The sequence below is a fragment of the Microtus oregoni genome, unplaced genomic scaffold (assembly GCF_018167655.1).
Source record: "Microtus oregoni isolate MIOR12 unplaced genomic scaffold, Mior012 000005F_ref0000423, whole genome shotgun sequence".
Lineage (NCBI taxonomy): Eukaryota > Metazoa > Chordata > Mammalia > Rodentia > Cricetidae > Microtus > Microtus oregoni.
Genome location: NW_024543064.1, coordinates 8,433,721 through 8,460,885, shown reverse-complemented (window position 1 = coordinate 8,460,885; position 27,165 = coordinate 8,433,721). Strand labels below are relative to the sequence as shown.

General features: G+C 52.3%; 1 protein-coding gene across 2 annotated transcripts in view; it reads right to left on the bottom strand.

The window, feature by feature from the left end:
• The window catches only part of LOC121448407 (protein dispatched homolog 3), a 46,476-nt gene extending 30,094 nt beyond the window's left edge, over window positions 1-16,382 (bottom strand). The window contains exon 1 of one of the 2 annotated variants that reach the window (XM_041652412.1): window positions 16,006-16,382. The gene's annotated coding sequence lies outside the window, so the exon portion shown is untranslated. The remainder of the gene's footprint in view (window positions 1-16,005) is intronic. The other variant, XM_041652410.1, reaches the window with a different exon arrangement.
• Between the last annotated feature and the right edge of the window lie 10,783 nt (window positions 16,383-27,165).

Genomic DNA, 27,165 nt, shown 5'->3' with positions numbered 1-27,165 from the left:
TTTGCAGTCTGTCAGGCAATCATAGTTCTTTTGTTCCTATTTGGAGACTATAACGCCCTCAGCCATTGCCCAGGGGACTGTGCCAGGACTAGGTGTCTGCCACAGGGCCCTCCGTCTATCCCCACCCCATCCCTGCACGCGGCAGCAGCTGCTGCAGCCACCATTTGTCAGGCTTAGACCACTTAATATGCAGCCCCGGCCACCGGCAGCCCTCTGAGCGCAGGCAGGGGCTAGGCATCTCTCAGAGAGATGTGAGGACTCCCACGAGGTGGCCCAAAGGCCACCTTCAGTGTCACTGGGATGGCCTGCCACCTCGATGGAGGGAGACTCCTCATCCAGATAGACCACAGGCAGTGGGCTTGAGGACGCCGCTCTTCCCACTGGCATTCCTTGGAGCGCTCAGCTTCAATTAGCTGGTCAACCGGGAGGAAGAGGGTGCTGTCAGTCCAGAGGACATAAGGGAGAGGGAGGAGGGAGGAGTAAGGGATAGACTCATGAAGAGAGCAAGGTAGGGGGGTGGAATAATGGGAGAAGAGTCAGATGCAATGGAGAGAAGAAAGAGAAAATGACTGAGGGACCCTTCGTGTCCAAGACTTAAAAGAAGGAAAAAATCAAGAGAAAGATCCCTTCGTGGAGAGCAAAGAAAGAAAAGATGTTCCCAGTTCTCCTCCTCCCTGCTTCCCCCTCTCCCTTCCTGCCTTTTTATTAGGTCTATTCTGTCCCCTTCCCCACTGTGTGTAGGTGTGCATATACTAATCCACAGGGTGCATATGGCATCCAGAGGACAGCCCTCCCTGTCATCATGTGTGTTCCAGAGACTGAAATCGGCTCGCAGGCTCGCCTTTCCTTCCTAAGCCATCTCACCAACACACTTCCTGTGTGTGCTCACGTCAACATGTGTGAGTTTACGTGCATCATGTGTGTACAAGTGCCCACAGATGTCAAATGGCATCGGGTTCTCTGGAACTCAAGTGATGTGGGTGCTGGGAACTGAACCCAGGTCTTCTCAAGAGCAGTAAGTGCTCTTAACCACTGAGCCATCTCTCTATCTCTGTCCTTGTGACCTTTGATGCTGGGTCTCATATAACTTAAGCTAGCCTCAAACTCTTTATGTAGCTGAGGATGACCTTGAACTCTTGATCTTCTTGCTTCTACCCCCAAAGTGCTCGGGTGCCAGTCATGAACTACCATGCCTGCCTGGCTGATGCAACCAGTTTCAAGGCCAGTCTTGCTGGGACTCAAAGCCATATCTGAAGCAAAATCCCACTTTTATAACCAGAGGGCGCGGTGGGGAAGGAATCTCATATGTATGTACTTTAAATATAGCCCAACGAGAATGATTATCACTGCCCAGGAGGATTATGGATGATTTTTATTTTCTCTTTTATGTTTGTCTGTTTCCAAATTTTCTGCAATGATCAGGTAAGCCTTGCTTTTGGAATCAGAGATAAATGTTATTTAAAAATAGCTTGTGTGTGTGTGTGTGTGTGTGTGTGTGTGTGTACTCGTGTGCATATTTTCCCAGCTGTCTTTACCTCTTTAAAGAGTCATGATAATTCACACAGGGTGGGGGAGGAGAGTGCTGGCCTCTAAGAAACAAACCACAGAGAGTGGACACAGGACACAGCAGTAAGAAAGTGTATCACTGGGTTAGGAGGGAAAGGAGAGTAGACACTCCCAGTCCTTTGAGACAGAGAGAGCAGTCGTGAAAGGAAAAGGAAGTAAATCACAGCACATAAAACCTTAGCAAAGGCACTGTGAATGTGGCTTGGTTGTAGGGAGCTTGCTGCACACTCATGAATCCCTGGCTTCCACCCCCAGCATCCATAACCACGGCACATAACCTCCAATCCCTGCACTCAGGAGATGGGGGCTGGAGTGTCAGGAGTTGAAAGGCTATCCTCAACTTCACTGCAAATTCGAGACCAGCTTGGGCTGTATAAAATCAGGTCTCAATAAACATATAACATACAGCACTTCCATTGTACACATGGGAAAACCGAGACCCAGTGAGCAGGGTCATGACACCCAAGGTCATTCCAGCAGCCAGCAGTGGGGCCAGGATTCTTGCGTGGAAGGTTTCTATTTTGCCACTAGGTTCTGGGGTAATTTTTCATCAGCCCCAGGGGACAGGCAGGTGTGGGGATGATAGACATATTCAAAGTAGAGAGAGAAGCTGTTTAAAGTCTACAGGGAACGGACCTGTGGTGGGGGGCAGAGTGGACACTGGTCCGGGCCCCCACTTAGCACCCAGGCAGGAGGCCCAAGCCAAAGCTCTCTGTTTACAGCTTCCCTCTTTCTAGCCAGGGATGACAGACTCCTTCTTTCTTCTTTCCCTCATCCCAGCCAGACTATTAAAATGTAATCAAAAACTCACATTAGACATGCAGAGTCTACTTAAAACACATATATGTATATATATAATTTAACGGCAATTAGGAGCTAATCAGCTTTTTTTTTTTCTCCCTGACTCGGTGTTTTGCTTCCTTGGTTCAGCGCTGGTCCACGAACAGCTCAGAGCCCTTAGAATCCCTCACTCTTGGGTTGAGAGATTCGGGCAGAAGTTCAAACCGAGATATTTTGAGTTAAGTGGTTCCACTCTGGGGCTGTGTTGGAGAGGACACGGTGTGTCTCTCCTACTTGTGGGTCTGCCTCTCTCACGAGCCCAGCTCATGCAAAAGGAAAGGAAGAGGTCACAGACACTCCTCTGTATTGCTGTCCTGAGTCTTGGTCCTGTCTTCCCAATGCTCTCACTATGTGCCTGTAGCCCAGCATCCCCAGCCCTTTCCGGTGACCTGAACACTCCGCTTCAAACTAGGAGACTGGTGACAGCTAAAACGCTCAAAGGGGCAAAACCACACGCCTGGGGTGAAGCCAAAGCCCGGATAGCTTAGCTGGAATCTCCGACACTCGTTAAGATAATTATAGCATCTTAATTAGTTCTGCATCCACCAGGCCACCAGGATTTTCTATCCGTCTTCTATCAGTTTCGCACCAACCTTGCAACAGAGGCATGTGAACAGCCCCATTTTACGAAAGAAAAAAATTCACAGAGAACATTGATATCTATACATATCCAGAGGCTCTGTTTCACTAGAGAACTCTAATACAAAGGAGTAAGGAGCGGAGAGAAAGTGGGATTGACGCAGAACACCCTCCTGTAGCAACTAGGCACTAGGGCAGTTCCAGAATTTTCTCCCAAAAAACCCAGGCCCTAGTCTGGAGATATAGACCAGTAGAGAATGCTTGCCTAGCCAGTGTAAGGCCCTGGGTCAAACCCCAGTAGCAGAGAAAAGGAAATTCCAGACCCTCACTGGGGAATGCCCCCCAGACCTCTAGACGAAGGCAGATGGTACTTCCTCGAGCCCTTCATTCTTCCTCCTACAAGACCCACTCAGACCTCTGCTCATCCCTGGGGCAGGCTGGCTGTGCCCAGCTGAGGCAGATGCCTAGACCTCCTCCATCAGAAGTGCTCCCAGGAGGCTCCATCCTGCTGGCTCAGAGGGGCCTCGGCTTGTTGATTAGAAGTCTAGGTGGGGTGGAAGAGGAAGAGGGTGGGGCTGTGGTAAGCCTGCCCGAGCCCCCCATTTCTCAGAGAAGGACAGGCTGCTGAGATGGAGTAGGTGAAGGATGGCTGTCCTCCCAGGCTGACAGCTGCTGACGAAACGGGGCACCGACTCGTAAACGCAACAGCTCAATATATACTGAGCAAACAAGCTTTGCCCTGGGCGGTATATCAGCCAGGGCACTGTCCCAGAATCCCCAGAGAAACCTCACAATCATGGCCCGGAAGCTGCTTCCTTCCTGACGTTCTGTGGATTCCCTCTGGTGGGCTCAGTGGGACAGGACTGGTCCCCTGACAACAAGAGGTTATCAGAGACTCGAAAGAACCATGGCTTGATTTCAGGAGCGAAAGATAAGCTGAGCAGCACAGACTGTGTAGTTAGTAGACCTGGGTTCAAATCCCGGCACTGCCACTAGCTGGGTGTTTGGAGCAGGAATGTTTCTCCCTCAAAAAAAAATAGCGGGAGACTTGCCATCAGCTGGCCTTACTGTGTGGCCAGCACACACTATGTGCTTTTAAAATATTACATTTATTTGTTTACTGTGTGTGTGCATACATAGGTGTGTCGAGGAGGTCAGGGCACACCTCGTTGGAGTCATTGCCTTTTTCATCGTGTGAGTCCTAGGGTTTGAACTCAGGTCGTCGGGCTTGGAGGCAAGCGCCTTCAGTTGCTGAGCCGTCTCACCGGCCCTCTCCTCTCATCTATACCATTTCTCCTCTGCCCTCAGCTCACAAGGCAGCTGGCTGCCTGCGGGGTGGGGCTGGATTGAGCTCCTGCAGGCTGGAGCAGAGGCCATCCTTTTAGCCACCCTGTTTGGCTGCCGAAGGGACAGGGACGGCACACACTGGTCGCTCCTCCTCTCCCCCTTTCCTCCTCTCCGCTCCTACCTGTGCAGCTCTTCCCAGCCTCTTCCCAGCCCCATCAATCAGCCCAGACTCTGGAGCCTTTAAAGCAGTCTCAGCGTCACAGAGAATAAGACAATGAAAGCGTAATGTGCCCAGCAGCACGGACAGAAGGTGGAAATTAGAACATGCTCCCAGGTATTCCTGGTGGGAGGGTCAGAAGGCTCCAGAAAGCCCACCCACCCTGTCACCCCTTCCCATCACATCCTGGCCACCGCCTGAAATGCCCATGTGGGGCTCTGGAGACCGGAACCCCTGAGGCTCAGCAGTCTCTGCAGTGCCCCAGCCCCAAGAAGATTGCATTAATAAAAAAAGAGAAAGAGCCCACAATGGAGGGTGAATAACCAGGGCTATAAAAGCCAAATTGGATTCCTTCCTGGCTGATGAGCTCAGGGCTCCTCTCTCTCTCTCTAAGACCCGATTAGCAAATATGTAAAACCACTCTTGCTTCCCTGGTTCCAGGCAGCTCTTGCTGGAGCTTACTCAGGGGCAGGGCGGTGAAGGAAGCAGTGATGGGCACCCGCAGAAGCAGGATTGGTACCGGCCTGCCACAGACCTGCTGTGTGACCTAGAGCCGGTCATCGACAGTCTCTGGTCAGCAGTTCCCCAGACAGTGAGGGGGGAAAGTCGCCTTAATCTCAGTGGGGGAAACAGTGGTGTGCTGGGGGGAAGTCTGCCCCTTACCCTGATCACAAGCTACTGTGTAATGGGGTAGCGGGAGTTGGCACTCAAGGACAATGTAATGCCATCGCACTGTGTGGCAGAGATAGCTGAATAGCCAGTAGCTGTGTGCTGGGTGCCTTTGGCTTCCCTGAGACACAACACAGCAGGTGGCCATCTTACTGTGCCCAGTTCTGGGGAAGGCCTCAGATATACCCAGACCCCACCCATGGGCCCAAGCATGTGGCAATACTCTTCAGGGTCAAAGACCTCTCAGAGAGAAGCTGGAGGGGACAGAGAAGCTGTAAGAGAAACAGGAACCTAAAGCAAGGTGCTCCAGCCTTGGGGAGTACTGTGACTGGTTCTGGGTGAGAAGGAAATGAAATCTCTGGAGCAGAGCCCCTGCCCTTGAGAACTTGGGGCTCCTGACTCCCAGGCTTATAAAACATCAGCACCTGATGAGAGGCGGGAGAATGGTAGAGGCCACCCAGGCTCCACGTACCCAAGACAGAGCCATTTCCTGCACAACTTTGATCTTCTCAACCTAGGGGACTTGGACACTGTGGCTCTACGGCAGCTTCCAGATCGCAGACCGTTTGCTATCGTGTTTTCTACCCCGAGGAATGATTTCCAATTTGCAAAGCAGAAAACAGCATCTTTTAAAGGTCTACCGGGGCTCATTTCAGCCTGAACTTCTCACTGTTAGGTTTTACTTGAGTTTGACATATTTGAAAATGCTGGGCTCTAAAATCAGCCCTCCCGACCCTCACTGGTGTGCACGCATCCCCACGCATACACTGCACCCTGGCTGGTGTGCGCATTCCCGTGTATATGCTGCACCCTGGCTGGTGTGCGCATTCCCATGTATATGCTGCACCCCGGCTGGTGTGTGCATTCCCACGTATACGCTGCACCCTGGCTGGTGTGCGCATTCCCACCCATACACTGTGCCCTGGCTGGTGCGCACATTCCCATTTAAAAGCTGCGCCCTGGCTGGTGCGTGCGTTCCCACGTATACGCTGCACCCTGGCTGGTGTGCGCATTTCCGTGTATATGCTGCACCCTGGCTGGTGTGCGCATTCCCACGTATACGCTGTGCCCTGGCTGGTGCGCACATTCCCGTGTATACGCTGCACCCTGGCTGGTGCGTGCATTCACACACATACGCTGCGCCTTGGCTAGTGTGCGCATCCCCGTGTATACACTGAGCCCTGGCTGGCGTGCACACTCAGCATCTACCCGAGTCATTCTAGCGACAGTCTGAGTCGGGCCCCAGATGGGAAAGCAGGACAACAGGGCCCCAGGCTGGGAAAGCAGGACAACAGGGCCCCAGGCGAGAGGAGAATAAAAACGCCAGTCTTGGAGATGGACATCCTGCTTTGCATTGAGGGAGTCCAGTTGAATTCTTTCTGTGCCCAAGTCAGTGGCTTTCCCCAGTGACTGCTGATTGACAGTTCCGGCATCCATGGAGGAAGTGTGGTCAATGCTGGAGGAGAGTATCCCTCCTTACTTGATATTGGCTCAGAGCCCATAGCATAGCTCTGGTCCACCCCATGATGACTCCACTGGCTACTGAGACAGGCAGGAGTGGGTCAGAGCTGAGCAGCTAGGGCCGAGGGCTCTGGGTGGAGAGTGGGACCTCAAGAGCCCACCTTCAACTCCGCAATTTTTTACCATAAAAATAATGGGGAGATTCAGGGCCCCACGGTTCAAATATGGAGGGACTCACTAAGGCCACCGGGTCCCAGCTCCAGCACTCATCCCACCTGTTCACACAGAGATATCACCAAGTCCCATCCCTGTCTCCTATTGGCGCTTCTGTCAAATGGGAAGGCTGATTCCAGTGAGCTTCTAAAACAACCCAGTTCTGTCTTGCAGAGTCTCCAAAAGTCCAGAATGCAGGAGGTAACAGAAAAGATGGAGCTAGCTGGGGAGGGGGCTTCTGATTCCCTGAGATCTTGGGGTTATGGCATCTGTCAGCATTGTGCCCTCCTAGATAGATTCATAGGTGCCAGGGGAATCCCACAACTGAGGGTCCTTCAGGATGAGGCGGGGGCAGGAGATGTAGTGGGAGAATGAGGCTCGCAGGATCAGATCATCTCTCCTTATCCTGAGCCAGTGGTATTGTGGGCCCTGCATCACCACAGGGCAAAGAGAGCTATGCATGAGTCTAAGCATGTTTAATGGAGGACAGCAGAAGGAGAAGTAACCCACTTAGTCTTCTGGGCAGGTGAGGGCGGCAAGCAAACTGAACTGGTTCTTATTCAAATGCTGTCCCTGGCTAAACTGGCAGCCATGGGAAAGCAGCTGCTCCCCACCGCAGAGTGGCAGGCCCTGCCATGATCCTAGACTTGGGCATGGCTTCATCTACTGTATATCCTTCCAGGAGAGGAATGTGTTAGGGTCTCTAATCCAGAGCGAAAGACCCCTCCACAGGCTTCTCAGACTCAGGGACCTTCTCTAGTGACAGGGAAACTCTTTCTGGAGTAAGGGAAGTTCTTTCAAGATGAGGAGAGGGACATAGGCCCTTCCATTCATCAGTACCTGGAGCCTGGCCCTGCCAAATCAAAGCCTTGATCACCAAAGTTCATCAGATCGATCCATCCATTTATCCATCCATTTATCCATCCATTTATCCATCCATTCATCCATCCATCCATCCATCCATCCATCCATGTCTGTCCACCAATCTATCCATGCAACCACTTATCCAGAGTACACGAATGTGTGCATTCATCCATTATCTATCTACCCAGCCATACGTGCACCTACCCATGATGGAGGAAGGTCATTGGTTAAAAGAATAAAGAAACTGCTTGGCTGGCCCTCATAGGTTAAAACATAGGTGGGAGGAGTAAACAGAACAGAATGCTGGGAGGAAGAGGAAGTGAGCTCAGACTGGACAGCTCTCCTCTCGGGAGCAGACGCCTCAGAAGAGACGCCATGCCCCGCTCCCAGGCAGACACACGCGATGAAGCTCCGACCCAGGATGGACATAGGCTAGAATCTTCCCGGTAAGACCGGTGCTCACAGATTATTAGAGATGGGTTGATCGGGATATGAGAATTAGCCTGTAAGGGCTAGAGCTAAAGGGCCAAGCAGTGTTTAAAAGAATACAGTGTCTGTGTAATTATTTCAGGTAAAGCTAGCCGTGGGGGCGGCCTGGTGCCGGGGACGCAGCCCGCTGCTCCTATCACTACATACCCATATATACATACATATATACACACAGCCATGCATCATCCATCATCACCCATGCATGCATCTACCTACTCATTCATCCATGCATCCATGCAACCAGACAGTCATCCATCCATCTATCCATCCATCCATCCATCCATCCATCCATCCATCCATCCTACTCTCCACACATTCACCCATCCATGCATGCATAAGCCTATTCGCTTTTTCATCTATCTATCTATCTATCTATCTATCTATCTATCTATCTATCTATCATCTATCCACCCATTATGCATTCTACCCATGCATTCATTCATCTATCCATGCATCAACCCACCCACCTACGCATCCATACAGGCATGAAACCATCTACGTACCCATCCATCCATGCATCCACCCCACCTTATTGGTACTTTCTATATAAAAGGACTGTTATTTTGTTAAATCGTCCTAGTCTTGACTTTGTGGTGCCTGAAATTCTTCTTCCACCAAAGATTCATGAAGCTTCTCACCCTGGATCCATTCTCAAGGTCAGTGATGCCCAAGGACATCCCTCAACTCGGACATGCCCCCACTTATCACAGATTCCAACTCTGTTGCTTCAGATGGTCTGCCCCAATCCTGTCGCACCTTCTAGGGCAATCAGATTTCCTTGCAGGTAGCATGCAGCAGTTGCTACTTCAGTACTTGCCCCCAGCCGGACCAGAAAGGTTGCATCTGGCGGCTGATGCTTTTCCAAGGCCTGATTTCTTTCTGGCTTAATTTTTCTCCGGTCTGGATTGCAGACTAGAACCAAAACCAGTATCCTATTTTTGTGAAACCACACAACGAAGTTTTCAAATCAGGAAAGGCTTGCAACCAGGAATTATCAGATGTTATTATATCTTATAATAATCTATATTATAGAGGGACCTGGGACCCAACTGTGTCGATGAGGGATGGGAAGGGAGAACAATCTGGATGAAAGCCAGAGAATGTCCTGCCAGCTGGTCACATCTGAACATCTGGAAAGTGATCTGTTCGGCTGCTTGGCAATCAGGACTGCAAATGACCAATTCCCATCCGGAGTCAGACATAAAAGCTACCCGGATCACTGAGGATCCAAAAGGTACTTCTGCCCATGGTGTTAGCAAAGGCCAAGCCGTGGGCTCCATTCTCACATAGTGGTCTGCCATCAGCTTGTCTGGTTCAAATCCTGCCTCGTTTGTTTCCCACTTCACCTCTCTGTGCTTCCCAGTTCCAACCCTTATGATGGACATAGCAAGTGCCACCTGTTGCCAGGTGAGCATGAGGACAAACTCCACAGAATGTTACCCGAGTAGCAAACATTCAAAGTGTGCTGTGTGGGACTGGAGAGACGGCTCAGCAGTTAGGAGTTGTTCTTGCAGAGAACCAGCACCCACATGGTGGCTAACAACTGTCCATAACTTCAGTTCCAGGGTATCCAACGACCTCTTCTGACCTCTCTGGGCACCAGGCACACATGTGGTTCACATATGCAAACAAAACACTCATACAAAGCTGGGCGGTGGTGGCACATATCTTTAATCCCAGCACTTAGGAGGCAGAGGCAGGAGGATCTCTGTGAGTTCAAGGCCAGCCTGGAACTGTACAGAGTGAGTTCCAGGAATGCCAAGACTACACAGAGAAACCTTGTCTTTAAAAAACAAAACAAAACAAAACAAAAGACCACTATCATACACATAAATAAAAATTTAAAATCTCAAAGTATGCTGCCTATTTTTGGAGTCATTCTTACCACTGGAGTGACCACTCAGCACCTCAACCCCAGCAAAGCTCGTAAGAAATCCCCCACGATAGTACTAAGGTCAGGACTTGGAAAGCAATGGAAATATTACTTCCCAGTACCCCAGCATCCCAATTTAGGAACATCTTTCTGTCCTTGAACTCCATGTAAGCCGCCTTCCCAAGTCAGGCAAATCCCCCTCTCCTTCGGGACAGGACCGGTCCCATCACCAGTCATGTCTCCTCTTTTGCTGACCAGGTGGCATTCTTGTGCTGGAGATCAGGACCAGATGTCACCTGGGAAGACCCAGCCCCATAGTCCTGCCCATCACAGCCACGAAGACAGAAAACATGCCTGGTTATTATAGCATCCGCAGAAACTTTCTCCCTGACCTGAAAAAGACCGCTTGCTTGGATCAGGTCCATAGTCCCAGAAAATACCTGGCCCTTTTCTGTTTCTGGTGGGGACACAAGAAAACCATCACCTGTCACCTTTGCTCTCAAGGCAGCAGGAGTCAGGCGTGGTGTAGGGGACTCCATGGAACTCTACAAGGATAAAGACAGATCCTTCTGTTTCTGAATGCCCAGTGCCTGACACCATGGGGCTGTGCAGGCAGATGCTTAGCAGTGCAGGGAATTAAAAAGGCCTTTTCTAGGAGGCTTAAGGCTCTGATACTGTCTCTCAGGACACCCCTCTCTGTAGGGACCCAGATGGCATAGGCTGGCATCAAAGCCTATACAAACCTTTCCATTGTCCCTACCTCCCAGTTCCCAATACAATGAGACCTGGGCCTGTCACCAATGCAGCTCCAAACTTCCCAGGTTTCCAGGCTCTTTCCCTTATTAGAAAGAGGAAGTGGGATGCTAGACTCCAGGGCACATGGGGCCTACATGCCGTGGCTCCCCCTCTAGTGGCGACTCTACCTGGAATTTAAGGTGAAATGCTCCCAACCTTACGCTCTAGTGACATCTGGTCCCAGATGCTGCTTTGGGCTCCTTCCTTCCAGGAATTGGCAAGGACACAGTAGCTGCTGCTGCCAGCAATCGTGACAAGGCTGGAGAGGTGTCGTATAAATAGGCTGGGGCTACCCAGTGGCTCCGCCTCCCCCCCTGGATCTGGTCCCACATCTTTCCTTTCTTCACTCTCACAGTGAACCTGCTCTCAAGATCTCTGCTGGATTCCAGCTGCTCCCTAACTGTGTGACCTTGGGCAAGCAACTCAACCTCTCTGGTCTCACTGGTTTCCTTCTCTTGTGAAGTAGAACAAGATTGCCTGCCTTTGGGGTGGTTGTGAGGGTTAGAACATAAAGGACATCTAGCACCATGCCCGACATGCTGTGTGACAGTTACTGGTTGTGATGCGGAGATGGCGTGAGCAGTAACAGCAGGAATTTCGTCTCTGCCCTCAAAGGGGCACTGTTTGGCTCACAGCCGCATGGGCTCAATCCCCCCGGACCAGCTGGACAGCTCCAGAAGCCTCTGCAAGCTGAGGAGACTCGGGTTCTGGCACCAGAATGCTGGGTGATGCTGGGAGACTCACTTGCCTTCTCTGAAGTCACCTCCCCATCTACAGCCTCTTGGGCACTGGTCTCCTCTGAGTTCAGTTGTCTTTCAGTGGGGCGCCACCTCTCAGGAAGCTGCCTGGGCTTCCAAGGTGGACAGTCTAAGATACAGAACTGAGACATTCGGACCCAACCTCAGTCCCATCGTGGCTCAGAAGTCCTGGGTACCCAGCCCAGGGTACCGGCTCAGGCCATTTGGAGACGTGTTTGCGACAAAGCTAACTGAATCCCTCAGGAAGAGAAATTGACATTCTTTGAAAACAATCACATAGGTAGGTCTGTTTTTTTTTTTTTTTTGGTTTATTTGGTTTTTGAGACAGAGTCTCATTACATCCTCCAGACTAGCCTTGAATTTCCTAGTCTCCCTGACACCGGGATTATGGCATGCACTACTATGCTATCCATAAGTGATTTTCTTGACAAAACATATTAAATAGGCAAGAAAGAAATAACCACAACAATGCAGAATCCTGGGCAAAACGGAGCCTTTTGTTTCATTCAAATCAAAACTCGGTCCTGCCTCATGTGATGGTGCGCACCTTTAATCCCAGCACTCGGGAGACAGGGACAGGAGGAACTTTGTGAGTTCGAGGTCAGCCTGGTCTGCAGAGTGAGTTCCAGGACAGCCAGAGATACACAGAGGAAACCCTGTCATGAAAAACTAAACAAGCTAACAAAAATTCTGTCTCAACTTGGACTCTTCGGACTGTGTGGGCTCAGACTAGTCTCTTTATTTCCTGGAGCACTGTTTTCCCATGAATTCCTTGAGAGTAACAGCCCCCATGCCACGAGAAGATCTCGAAGCTTACAGACGATTGCCTGTGCAGTGTATTTAGTGTCTGGCGCACAGCGGGCATCCAACTACTGGCAACTGTCATTGGAGATACTATCATTGCCAGCCTCTCACTGTAAGCAGGGGACCCGAGGCCATCAGCTTCACACGGCCCTTCCCGAAGAGCTGGTGACTAACCCACAGGAACACACTAACTGCCATTCATCTCTGGCAATTTCCAGCCAGGGCAACTCAAGAAGGTGGTCCTGTGGTCTCCTAATGTGAGGAGCAAGCTCTCTGGTTCTGCTGGCTTCCCTGGACTGGTCCCTGCAACATCCCTGCCTCTGGCCTTTGTTGAGCAGCTGGAACGCGTGCTGCACGGTCTGCCCGTGAAATGCGGCTCATGGAAAACATGCATATTTGTGACTGGGTGCGTGTTTCTATTTCGGGCTGACACTGCTCTCTTTATTTATTTTCCCCGGGATATTGGTGCTTTGGAATCCAGCTTTGTAGGGCGTTTTGACAGACTTTGAAGGCTCTCCCACTCCCTGGGCAGAAACAGGCTCCAGTGGGAGGAGGGTGGGCAGGGACAGAGAGGGTTTCAAATGACAGGCCCCCTCCCTTGGCTAGGACAAGGGACAGTGACTCTCACTGCCCACACCTGAGCATTCAGGAAAAGGAACATAGAGGTGTACAGGTGAGGAAATAATTCCAAAGAGGGGAAAAGGGGGCTGGAGAACTAATCACCAAGCTTCCAATTAAACTCCACAACATCACCATGGCCATCATTTTGGGGTGCTTGTATTTAAAAACAATGGTAGATTGGTGATTCCCTTAGGGAGCCCACCCTGTCCCTTGGCACCATACTGTGCAGCCCCCAAATCAAGAGGTTTTGAGAAACTGCTTAGCCAAACAGTGCTGAGGCCTGCCATTCCTCCCTGCACAGATCTGACTGCCCACGAGCAGGCTGCTTGGTTGAGTCCTAGAGACTTGAGGCTGACACTTGAGATAACACTGACAGGTGAGGTACCTTGGCCAGTCCCTTCTGTGAGGCCGTGTGTCTGGGGACAAGGATCTTCAACCCAGCCGCCCCATCTGCCTTTGAATTGCCAGGTGTGGTAGGTAGTCAGGGAAGTCTTTCTTACCATAAAAAAGGGCTTGAACCTTCATGGCTTGACACAGTGGACAGCCATATCAGTGCCTGCCTCCATGGTGACTAGACCCAATCAGTGAGACCCTAAGAAAATTGCTTGGCATCTCTGGTCCTCACCAACTGGGCATCCCTTGCAGGGTAGCTGGGGCAGTAGTGAGGATTTCTGAGGAAGTTGCGAGGCACTGTAACCTCTGGGAGCTGCAACCATGATTTTCAATCCCAAGTCCAGCCACTCACGAGAGAGTCGGTGTTCTTCATAATCAAGTCCAAAAAGGGATCCCGTGGGCAGTGGTGCCCTTTTATAACGGAAATGCTGGAGCTGAGACTAGGGTGGGAGTCTGTCCAGGGAGCTCTGGGTACCTGTGACAGGTTGAGACCAAGATCTAGGTATCTCCATTTCTGGCTCATTTCTCTCTCTATACCAGGATTTTCTCAAGCTTTTTCTGAATTTTAAGGACAAGAGAACAAGACTGTCAAAGGACAAGCCGGGGCATGGATACAGATCCTTCAAAATGCCAATTCTCCAGGAGGACTAAGGCTTTCTGTGGCCCCAGAACTAACTCACTCTCCAGGTTCTGGTGCCCCCTCAAGACACTTTTTGAGGCTTCTGGCCCTGGAAAAATTTCAAAGATTGGCAGTAAGCACTGCTAAGGCTATTGGACAGAGAGGATATATATATATATATATATATATATATATATATATATATATATATATCCGAAGAGGCAGGAAGGGGTGAATGGAAACTGTAGCTGAGGAAGCCATCCAAAGTCAGTGCCCCAAAGGCCAGCACTGCCAGCACGGGTATCAGAGTGCAGACTGGGTCAGACGCAAGCAAAGGAAACTCAGAAAAGGAATGGAGCCAGCCTGGAGGGATGATGGACAGGAAAGACCAAAGGGTGTGCATTTGAAAGATAACCCTGGGAAGGAGCAGAGCAGTGAACAAAGACAGCACAAGCAAGGACTGCAGACCCTGGAGGGAGAAGATATGCCAGGAAGAGGCTTGAGTAGGCATGGGGGTGGAGAGTACGAAATGGACACTGAGCTTCAAACCAAGACAGTGAGGCGCCTGCCTGCCTGGCTGGGCTGCTGCCCGGAGCTTCCTTTGAGCCTAACAGCTGCTTTGCTCCTTCTGGCAGACACTCTGATTCCGGGGAGGTCTGCAGTAGAAGGAAAAAGGGAATGTTTGAGCCTGTGTGTTTGTGTGTACACATGCCAGTCTCTGTGCCCCACAGCCTGAGACCCTGTGTGTCCTTAGGTGTCAGCAGGAGTCCTATGCAGTGGTCTCCGGAGTCTGGGGTTTTAAAGCATCCTCCAGAGAGAGCGTGGGGTGGGATGCACGCTGGTCCACAAACTGGGGCTTGTGGAAAGATTAGGCTTGTCCACGTGGGTGTGAATCCTAGGTCTGTATTGCGTTGCGTGTGCCTATGAGCCACGAAGGGAGTATGTTTACCAGGATGGAGTGTGAATTTGTGCATAGAGTGTTGGCGAATGATCTATGGATAGTGTAAGTGTGCATGTGCGCGTGCTTAATGCGTGCATGGGAAGCATGGGGCTGTAGACTCCGGTGCGCTGTCCGCGGTACTGACTGAGGGTGTGGACAGGCCAGGACCCGCACTCAGATTCAGGAAGCACCGCTGTTAGCTGGCATCCTCCATGGAGCAGACAGAGGTCCTGCAGAGGAAACCTCCAAGGAGACATCTCCCCCGGGGAGTTGGGAAAAGTTCTCCCAGCGGCAGGGTTGGCTCTCGGGACTCGCCGTCACTTAGGCTGGGAATCTTCCCCTGACTCTGGGCTCCATGGCTGCTCAGATACCCACCCCATCATAGCCCTCACAGACGTTCTGAGCCGAGCCAGGGACCCTCTAGAGCTAGGCTTCTATTGCCTGCCGGAGCCTCAAAGGTTCTCTCACGCAGCGGCACCTGCAGCGGGTTAACCGCGCCCCAGGACTCGAAGAACGTCCCGCTGAGCGCGTGAGTGCTCTCAAGTAGGGGGCAGCTGTTGAGGCCATCATTCACCTTTTCCTGTCCCCTCCCTCCCCTGAAGCCCGGCGGACAGAGGATGGGGGTAGCTGACGCTCAACTTTTATGGACCCAGAAAGACACCCACTGGGACAAGCAGGGATAGGGGGGTCGGAATCCAGGCTGACTCTGGACGTTAAACTCGTTCCGGCAGACCGAAGCTGCAGCGGCTCCCTAGCGCCTTGATGTGAGGCTGGGATCCGACCTCGGAAGTGCGGGGAAAAGCTATGAGATCTGAACTCTGTCCTCATCAGCCAGCTTTCCTGGGACGCCGAGGCCCTCACCCAGGGTGGCCCGAGAGCGGGAGAACTTTCCGCACTCCTCTCCCATCCCCTCCAACCCCCCGCGCAGGCCCGGGCACGTGTGGCACGTTATCCCCTTCCCCTCCTCTGAGCAGCGCATCCCCAGCCCCGATGGCGACCAACGGCCGTCCCACTCACCTCGCTGGCCGAGCTGAGCTAGGGTGAAACACAGGTGCGGTGGGGAACTGGGGGCTTCGGCCACCCCGCCGAGATTTGTCCCTTGTGGGGAGTCTCAGGGAGGAAGGTCCTCGGAGCTGCAGGAGCCTCGCGTTCCCCCAGCTCCTCTCCCGGGCGTGCAGACCGCGGGCAGGTCAGTGACAGCTGCGTCCCCAGCGCGCACCCGGAGCACTCGCCGCCTTTTATCTGCCGCCCGCCTTTGTTTGGGTCCCGGTTCCTACCACGGGGTGCGGGGGGTGTCCCGAGCAGGTTCTGGAGTCACGCCGCGCCACGGCCACTGGCGCCTCCAGCCTCAGCGCCTGCGGACTCTGCGTCACCGTCCTGGCGAGGGCTTGCGCTCCGCCGCGCGCTGCTGTCCCCCGGTCCCGCCGCCAGGCGCCGCCCTGGCTGTCGCTCCCCCTGCGGGAATCGCGCGGTGGTACAGCCAGGCTCCCCGTGCTGGCGAGCAGAGGCTACGCATAGCGCAGCGACCCCTGGGGGTCAATCCCAGACTCTGCAAACGGTCCTGGCCATGCCCCCTACCGGCCCCCGAGGTTTCCGGGTGCCCAGGTCTCTCCCAGGCGTGCGCTCCTGCTGGCGGCTCTCAGCGACATCTGCCCATCTTTGGCATCTCACCAACCCGCTGGACACTCGAGGGCATCCCGGGTTCCCCCCGGAGGTGGCTGCCAAGCCCAGGCTCCTGGCACCATCCCTTCCTCCCTCCTCTATTCACCTCTCTGGCAGCAGAGCCCAGAGCCCTGCCAGCCCCTGGGACCAGGCACTCGTCCAGTCAGCACAAGGTCTGCCTGCCACCTCCTGCAGAATGGGTGTCCTAAGAGGAAGGAGCCCAGGAATCAAGACCACCCCCCCCGCCCCCCGCAGCCGCTCCGGGCCTCATTTCTCTCTTTCAGGGCTCCGAAGGCATTGGCCTTGATGTCACTCAAGGAGAGGTAAGCAAGCCCTCAAAGGGACCTGGTTCCAGTCTCATGCTGCAGGAGGGATGCCACTCAGGTGATTATAATGTAAAATCATAATGTAAACTGCTGGAGAACCAAGAAGATAGAGAAATAAGTGAGCTGAAATCTCTACCTTCAGGAAGTCTCCTTTTATAGAGGAGAATGCAGGAGCGTTATGACATAAAACTATTGAAAGCCCCACACCTGGCTCTACGCACCGTAGCCCGTGCCCCCATCTGTAATTTTGAAAGAGGAAACCTAGGGGCCTGGGCAATGGCTTAACGGGTGCTTGCTGCCAAACCTGACAACTGAGTTCGATCCCCAGGGCAAACCCACTCCGTGAGCTGTCCTCTGAGCTCCACTCACGCACAGTGGTACACATGTGCATCCCCTTTAAACACACAACAAACAAAATTTCAATTAAAATGGAGACAACCTGGGAGTTCTCTGAACCCCCCTATCTTTGGGGTTCTACAGTGAAGCCTATTGTCACTCACCTGCATCACCTGCTCAGCTTTCTTAGACAGAGTCCCAGGGGACTGCACTCACTGACTGGCTGCCAGGTGGAGGTATGCGCACTTATGATCCTGGGTGCCCCAGAGCTCATCTGCATGGAAGCAAATGACCAGAGCTAATTTTCCTGCCCTGGTATTTGCCCCCCCCCCCCAATATGTTTGGGAAGGAATTTTAGAGGACCCACTGGCCAGCCACCAAATCTGTCAGAAGATCTGTAGTGAATTCATGCCACCCTGAAGACGTTAGGGTTAGGGTCTGTGCCTGGCAGGAAGGATGCCGAGAAAGAGAGAGAGAGAACTAAGGCCTAAAATGGAAGGTGTGTGTATTCTGCCACAAATGCAGAGGCCAAATGTGATTCTCCAGACAGAGCAGCCCAGCAGTGCCTTGCAAACGTCCATCCGTCCATCCGGCTCCACCTAATACATCCCAGAGGGAGGCAGAGAAAGAGGAGCCATGGGGGGAGGGTGGGAGGAAGGAGAACCAAGGAAATTCTTGTTTCTAAGGGAGTAATGGGAGACACAAAGTGTGTTCCCAAGCCCAGCTGAGAGCAGAGGCTTGCTCTTCTGGGTGAATAGCTGCATTCTTTTCTGCTTGTTTTTAAGACTTCTTGCTTCTAAGAGCCCCCTTAAAGTTCTCCAGAGGCCCTGAGCTTTTTCCTGTAGTCTGGCAGAATCACAGGGCACCCCAGTTTTGCTCCCAGGGTGCTGTGCCTCCCACTAACCCACACTGTGGATATGACCCCCATTCCCAGGAACTAGATTTGCTAAGAGCCCCGATGTCATCCTCCCTACTCTCATTAAAGTCCTTTCTCCCCTTTCCAGAGCTCCGGGTAATCTCCAGAGGGCCAGGGCTCGCTCTGCCTTTCATAAGGGACCCTCTTCAAAGGGAAAGTACAGAGGCAGGGGACCTGACCATTGTCGCTCTCCCCACCCCACCCCCCTCTCTCTCTTATGTGTGTGTGTGTTTTGTAAGGGTGATACCGAGAAATCCTGAAAGGATATGATTTGCCCAGGCCATCAGCAGGGTTTTAAAAATGCAAATGGAATCAGGCCTTTGAAATATGTCCGCTGTAAGGGAGAGCCTGTGGTGGCAGCAGAAAAGCCGCAAGTGTGGAAAGCTGAGCGAATCCTGCTCAGGGGCTGTTGCCTTCCCTCTCTCCCTGGCTGTCCCCGTTCTCAGGCACCTCTCTGAATCCCACCCTTTACCTCCAGGATCTCCCCAGAGATGACTGCAGTGGTCTCATGATGGGCCCAGCTCCGAGCCAGCGGAGATTGCCATTCCCCATGGTCCCCTCAGTCTCCGAATTCCAGTGCCTTCTGCCGGAAGTGTTTCCTGGGTCTGATATAAATTCCTCGTCGTGCCCAGGAGCTGCTTCCCTTGTTCTTGTCTTCCCAACTAATTGAAAAGCCTTCTCTTGAAAGGGATGGGAGCCATAAAGAGCCACTTTGTCCTTGGTTGCCATTCCTCTACTGCCCCTTCTGTCTGGTCTCCAGCTATGCAAAAGCAGGGCCTCCAGTCCAGCTTTCTCTGGAGATCTGTTTTCCTGTTCCACTCCCTACCAACTGCTGTGTGACCTTGAGAAAGTTACTTCACCTTGCTGAGGTCTCACCTCCCCCCCCTCCATTTATAGAATGGAGACGATGAAAGTACCTGGGCCGTGGCAATGGCTATCAAGGCTTTCCAAATAAGAGCATCCCTATGAAAAGCTGCATTTGACACATCTGCACGGCATAGATTAAGATGTAGGTAAGTGTCAGAGCCGTCTACATACTCCTGGAGCCAGGACGCCAGTTCCTCCTATTTCTTTGCTTCACCGGTGAGGAAGAGTGTGCTCAAATCATGTTATTTCACCAGATGGCTGAGCAGCTCAGGGTTAAGCATATAGGGAGGGTTGGGAGTGTTTATTTTAAAAAATATGGTATATTAAGACACTGTCCCAGCATGGTGGAAGGGGATAAATACTTTTTGAAATAGTTCCCTTTTTAATCTACTAACACTCTGACTTTGGGAAAAGTTGGGGTTGAAGGTGTGTGTGTGTGTGTGTGTGTGTGTGTTGTAGTAACCATATGAGCTTGGGTGAGCTGACACTTAGTTTACCCATCTGCAAAATGGGATTAAGGAGGACCTGCACTGCTCCTACACTTGCAGTGAGTTTTATCGCCTCTGCGGACTGTTCAATCGTCACTTATATAGAGTTTAATCCAATGGAGTCAGAAAGATAAATGATGGGATGATTGGTTGTGTTTCAGCAACTGTTAGGTTGGTGAGGAAAGAGCTTGGTAAGCTTGCCCAGGAAATCGTCCTCTTGAGCTCACACAAGGTCGTAGGTGAACTGGAGTTGAAGTCCAGGCCTTCCAGGGTCCAGGTCTGCATTTCCTCTGAAGTACTGTCTTTCCTCCCCCCAGCCCCCTCTTCCCTAAAGGTCCATTTAGGAGTCTGAGTTTACAGAACTCTCGTAAGGAGAGAATAGATGAACTGATCATTTAGGAGAAGAAAGAGGTTTGGGGAAAGCGACAGTGCCAACCTCAGCTGGGTTGCTCTGAACAGGCTGGTTGGGGGGGGGTTGGCAGATGGGTAGCACCCTTCTTTCTCCCCCAGCATTCTGCAAGCAGCCAGGTCTAGCATTCCTTTCCCAGCCTCACCGGCCTCCTCCAAGGAAGCAGGCAGCCTGCGCCAGAGTGAATACAATCCAAGTTATTAATTGCCTGCAACAATTAGCCCAGTGCCTGGGCCTGCAGACGCCTAGGCTCTGAAAAAGGGAGCCAATTACAGCTTCATCAATATTCACGCTGCCGCATAATCTTCTCCTGACATGAGGCCCCCAGCTCCCCACCCTTGTTTCTAGAGGCCTTTGCTCTAACCCACGGCATCTTCAGAAGACCCAATATTGCTGAAGCCTTTGAGAGGAAATGTCACTTGGGGCCAGACTCAGAGGGATGTTTCGTGTAGTGGAGTTGTACCACTGGGAGAAAAGACAAGGACTGTGCCAAAGACCTAAAGGAGTGGCTCCAGCCAGTATGGTCTTATTGTGGGGGAAGCATTGGTGTCTCCAGGTTGTGGATATCAGTAGATTCCTTGCTGCTCTTGTTGCTAGAATGGCTCAGAAAGGGGAGGTAAAACTTCTGGGGCTTTTCGTCATGTGCGTTTATGTGTCTGTGATGTGTTTGTGCGTTGTGCGGGCCATAAGTCCACATCGGGGTCCTCCTCTATTGCTCTGTATCTTATTTTCTGAGACACGCTCTCTTGCTCACCTGAAGCTCACTGATTCTGCTAGACTGGCTGGCCAGCAAGCTCCCGGGATCCTCCTGTCTCTTCTCCAGTGCTGGGATTGCAGGCATGTGCTCCTGGTTCAGTCCGGGGGTCTCTGAACTCAAGTCCTCAGGTTTGCACAGCAAGCGCTTTGCTGACTGAGACATCTCCCCAGACCAAGCTCTAGTCTTAATTCCAGCTCTGTCACACACATGCTTCATGGCCTGGTAAAAGTTCACTTCTCATCTCTGGGCTGATGTCTTTACCTGCTCCCTTCCTCATGCGGGAAGGAAGATTTCAGAAGGGGCTAAGCAGAGCCCACAGTGAAGGGTACACAATGAGTTGGAAAGAAAGACAGTGTTTCTGTTCTGTCTAGGAAAAAAAAAAAGATCTAAGAGGAGAGACCATGACCCCCAGGGAAGGGTGGAGCTATGGGGATAGGACAGATAGACAGCTAGAAGCGCTGGATGCTGGCCCCAGATTTGCTGTAACTCACTCCTTGGCCTCAGCATCCTTTTGTACCTGGTCTCTTGCTCCTACTTGCCAAGTGAGGACACCAAAATAGATGTGCACAGAGGTGCCCTGGTGGAATCTCCCAGGAAAGTGTGGGAGGCACGACGAATGTGCAATGGGTCCACAGCGTCAGAGGAACTTTCAGGAAAGCCCTGTTCAAAGGGCAAACGGCAGGGGCAGTTCCGTGAAATGGCCCAGAGAACACAAGATGGGACACACCGCTCTCACGGCCAAAACTGTGCACTTGTGTTTCTGTGACAGCCAAAGAAACAACACACTTTTAAAAATCAAGATACAGAATAAAATTTATCTCCTGGTGTAGAATTTCTGAGACAGGCTACATTAAGAATCCTTGGACAAGCCGGGCGGTGGTGGCGCACGCCTTTAATCCCAGCACTCGGGAGGCAGAGGCAGGCGGATCTCTGTGAGTTCGAGGCCAGCCTGGTCTACAAGAGCTAGTTCCAGGACAGGAACCAAAAGCTACGGAGAAACCCTGTCTCGAAAAATAAAAAAACAAAAACAAAAAAAAAAAGAATCCTTGGACAGCCGGGCGATGGTGGCGCACGCCTTTAATCCCAGTACTCGGGAGGCAGAGGCAGGCGGATCTCTGTGAGTTCGAGACCAGCCTGGTCTACAGAGCTAGTTCCAGGACAGGCTCCAAAGCCACAGAGAAACCCTGTCTCGAAAAACAAACAAACAAAAAAACAACAACAACAACAACAAAAAAAAAAAAAACAAAAAAAAAAAAAAAAAAAAGAATCCTTGGACAGAGCCTAGCCCAGGATTGTTTCAGCACCATGGACAGTGACCAGCGCTTGCTGTAGTCAGGTGAGGGCTTTACAACTATGGAGTTCAAACCTTGGAGGTGGTATGAGGCTTGGAGCCAGTGGTGTTGAGCAGCACTCGGGTTCAAGCCTAAGTTTGTGTTGCCTGGCTTTCAAGTGCTCAGTGAAGCTGCCCAAACCTTGAGAGGACAGAGGTCATTCTCATGGCCCGTCTCTCTGCTCCTCCAGGGATACTACTCAAGGCTCAGCATGAAACCTCAGCCTGGCTCCCCATCCTGCCCTTTATCTGTCTGGTTTCAGCTTCCTGGTACAAGTTGGCCAGCATCTTGTGCTCCTCTCAGTTCTGCTGGCCCACTGGCGCCAGGAGACAGGGCAGCTTTCACCCTGGCCACCAGGATTCATCTAGAACTCTGCAGTGACAGCAAGAAAGAGCTTTCCTGGCATCTCCCCAGTCAGGAATCTGTATGACTCTGATGGGCTGCCCCCCAGTGCCAGCTTCTATTCCTGCACGCCTCGTGTGGGCAGGACGCAGAGCACACTACTCCAAAACACAGTGGTAGGGCACTGAGCTGGAGTGGAGGGCTGAGGGACAAACCCAAGTTTTATCAGGTCATACACCTGTTAGGCAACAAGAAGGCTGCCAACCATATCTGTCATGACCCTAACCAATGGCTGCCATGGATTGGGAGCCAGGCCCTGTATACATATGCTTTCACCGAAGCCCCTCCCCCAGGAAGTGAACTTTCTTGTTCATTTATTTTCAGAGGAGGAGTAACTAGTGGTTTCAGGTCACCAAGTGGAAAAACAGAGGAGTCAGATTCAGTCAAGTTCATCTTCACATTCTGCCCACTTTACAGTTGTGAAGACTGTGGATGGGAGCTGTCAGGGCACTCACATCACAGAAATCAGAGATGGTGCAGCAGGTTTGAACCCAGGGCTGCCGCTGTCTCCTCTCTGTCTCTCAGGGGGAGCACATGTCTTTCTGCTCTGGTCTGCGGACCTCAGGACTCAGCAAGGTCTTGAACACAACTACTGGAATATCTCCACACGTTTTTAGAAAAGTCATCACCAAGTTCACATTCAACTTGGTTGCACTTGAGATGGTCTGAGTTGACTACAACCTGCCTCAGGAAACCAGAGGGACCAACCAGCCCCAAGGAGGGAGAGTCACACCTCATCTCCCTAGGACAAGATCCAGGGGCAGGACTAGTGACTTCCCCTGGCCCAGGTACCCAGGTCATCCAGCCTCTTCTGTGAACAGCAAGACTGAGGCCCAGGCAGAGGATCCCACGACCGTGTTTACTTCATAGCATTGCTGTCCTTTCGGCCACTTCTCTTCTGTCCCCTTTCTGCCATCTCCAAGTCCTCATTTTGCAGCTGGGCACGTCGGGGGACAGCTGCTCTTGTTGGCAACCTCAGCCACATCTGGCAGATGTGTCAGCAGGATGCAGAAGGGATGTGTGAGTAGCCTTAATGTGATGTGGGGGAGCAGCTGTGGGCAGAGCTGTGCCTGAGGAACCAGCTTGATGGCCTCCCCCCTCCCCCTTCTTTTCTCGTCTCTTCCCTGCCTCTCTTCCTTTTTCTCCTCTTCTTTTTTTGTCTCTTTCCACACTCCACACCCCCTGACCTCATCCTTTACCTGTACCTCCTTCTATATTGGTCCCAGTAATGAGGTCACCACCGTCTTCCCTCATCTTCCCATGACCGAGGGGAGGATAGTTATCTCCCTTTTATAGACAGGAAGAATGTAGAAGTCAAGATTTGTAGGGCCCAGAGAGTTCAAGCCCAGTCCCTGGGTCTCTGCTCTCCCAAGTGCTGAGGGAAGAAGCATAACACCTCAGCCCTGTGGGACAGGAAGGCCAGAGCTGGTGATCCACGCTCTTGGTCTCAGAGAGGTTGTTGGGAGGATGTGTCTCCCTTGAAGCTCGGAGCTGGTCTCGAACCCAGCCTAGACTGTGAGTCTCTGAACTCCAGCTTAAACCCCCTCCCTGCCCCATGCATGGGGTCAGCCCAGGGTCCATGATGCTTATAGGATGTAAAACCAGAGAAAAGGAAGTAGAGACAGAAAAAACACAACCAGGCTATTCCACAGGGACCCAGGCACAGAGGACTTCTCCCCCTGGGATTCTGTGACTGTCATTTCTACACTGGGACAGAGCGCTTGGTACTGGGTGAACCTGAGTGCTTTGATGTCTGTGCTGCTCCCTGGAGGATGTTGTCTGATCTCACCTCCAGCTGTCTCATGGCGGCCATGACTGTGATGCCCACACTCAGGAGGCTGAGGCAGGAGGATCCTAAATTTTATGTCAGCTTGGACTACATATTGAGATAATATGTCTTTTAAAACAACAAACACCAGGCAGTGGTGCATACCTTTAATCCCATAACTTGGGAGGCAGAGGCAGATCTCTGTGAGTTTGAGGCCAGCCTGGTCTATAGAACGAGTTCCAAGACAGTCAGAGGTACACAGAGAAACCCTGTCTCGAAAACACCAAAATAAATAAATACGACAAGCACGCGCGTGGTTGGTAAAATCGAGTGGGGTTGCATGTGCGCGGTTGGTAAAGTCGAGTGGGGTTGCATGTGCTGTTTCTAGGGTGCATGGCAGACCCCAGGAAGTGTCGCTGCTGCCTCCTAGGTGCCGGGATTGTCCTCCTCCCAGCACCTGCTTCAGTGCTGTGTTCTCAGCTGCCTGATCTTGGTGTTTGCTTGTTTAGTGGGGTTTAGATAACAAGGCCCCAGCAAACAGGTTGTGATCTATCAGCTGCCCACACAAGCCCTGCAGTCTAACGACTTGGGCTCAAACCTCAGTTCTTCCAGTGACTGGCAGGCCACTCTGTCACATTGGGAAAGTCACTAAACCATTCTGTGCATCGATTTTCCCACCTGCAAAGGAGGCTCACAGTGGTGCCTGCTGATGGAAGCGGTGCCGGGGACCAGGGGCGTGGGAGAGATAAGTCAGATGAGCAAATGCTGGCTGGCATCCCAGAGGGTTTTATAGAAAAGGTAACAGAGCCAGACGTGGGACCTGCAATCACGGTACATGGGGAATAGAGGTGGGAAGATCAGAGGTTCAAGGTCAGCCGTGGCTACTAGCAAGTTTCAGACCAGCCTAGGCTACATTCGACCTTGTCTCAAAAAATAAACAACCGTCACTATCGCAACAAAACAAAAAAGTTAATGATGAGACTGAGTCACAGGTACAGCAAATAAATGACCTAACTATTGGAATGCAGGATTAGAATCCAGGACCGCCTGGTTCCCAGGCCTATGCCTTTCACCAGCAACCACACACCCAGAAGTATGAGTGGGATGGGGATCCATGACCCCCGCTAGGACTGGAACAGCATAGGAGCTTCACACCTGCCTGTCTGCTCCCCGAGTCACTCTTCCTTAGCTGGGAGCTCACCCCTCCCACTGTGTTGTTCATTTAAACTACACTCCTTCCTGCTTAACTGCAGCTCCCTAGGGTCCTCCCACCTGCCAAGCCCGCTTACCTTGCAGGTCCCAGGGGGCCTACAGAGCCCTGAGCTCCAGCCTTGTTCTGGGTCTGGGCCTGGTATGAGGCTCTGGGAGAGCCAGGAGAACTCCCTTCCCCTCTCCCCTGATGGTGGGAAGGTCCATGTTCCAGGAGCAGCACTGCCCCCCACCCCCGCTGCCTGGCCCTCCAGGACCCTTCCTCTTGCCTTATAACCTGCCATTGGCTAGTCTTCCTCTGTCTCTGTCAGCCCCTACCCCTCCTGTCCTAATACACACTGATCGGGCTTCTACGTGTCCTAGCCAAGCTCACGTTCCCGCCCCCACCTGAAATGCCTTTCTCCTTCCTCACTGCCGGTGGATTCATCCATCCCTGGGCCAGCTCATCCTGTCATCACAGAAACCACCCCCATCCTCCCCACACCTTTCCTCCCCAGAGTGCCACCCCACCCCCTCCTGGCTCCCAGAACAAATTCACACATCTATTTCTGCACTTATCCCAGCCTGGCTTGTGTGTTCTTTATGGAGATTGTTGACTAAGTGTGGGGGCTCCTAAATCTTTGCCGGGGGCCACTTCCCAGGCAAGGGCTCCAGCATGGCTGAGGGGGACCCACTTCCCAGATAAGGGCTCCAGCATGGCTAAGGGGGTCCCACTTCCCAGGCAAGGGCTCCAGCATGGCTGAGGGGGACCCACTTCCCAGACAAGGGCTCCAGCATGGCTAAGGAGGTCCTTGGGCAGCAGATCCTGGAACTATGGGGCCATCTGGCTCCCACAGCCAGGTCAGACCCAGACACTGGTGTCGTCATTTCAGAGAAGAGACAATGGATACTTCCTTGAAGGTACAGCTGTCCTGTGATCGCATGGCCTTTGCGGGGTGCTGCAGACCTGAGCCACTACTCCCTCATCCTACAAGGACCCTAAACCCTGGTGCAGGGCTGGGCTTGGGCACATCCGAGTCTCCAGTTCGCACTGTGAGTATGGCTGCTGGGTTACTCTGAGACACTTGAGTCCTTGAACAAGAGGTTTCTGTTTAGCTCACAGCTGGAAGACCAATTGGGAGCTCTGCTGCGGGTCGTGAGTGAGGCCACCTCTGCTCTGGGGTGCTGGAGGGGTCCAAGGCTACTCTGACTATATTCCTCTTCTTGCTAAGCCAGGGAAAAAAACAACCGGCCAATTGTGACCCATAACTATGTCCCAGACTAGGGGCTGCAGAGATGGCTCAGAGGTTAAGAGCGCCTGCTGCAGTTGCTGCAGAGTAAAGTTAAGTTCCCGGTGCCAGTGCCTAGCTGCTCACAGCCACTGGTAAGTCCAGGGCTGCCCAAGGGGTGGGAGACTCCACTCAGCTGTGGAGGGTGTTGAGGAGACCCAAGCACGGAGGCCACTCATGCAATCGTTATGCTGTGTCTAGGCCTCTCTTCGTACTTTTAGATGAAACTAATAACTAGATGGTCCTCCAAAGCCACTAGACAAGTTCCCCGTTTCCCCCTCGGAGCTACTAACTGCGGAGTCCTTGGCTCAGTCTCACGTTCCCTGTTGGAAGCTAAGCCCGGATGGCTGCACATTGGCAGAGAAGGGCAATGGAGAGAGTGCCTCCCCGCCCGCAGCAGTGTGACATAGGGGGAGGGCACAAGGGTGCCTGGTGCTC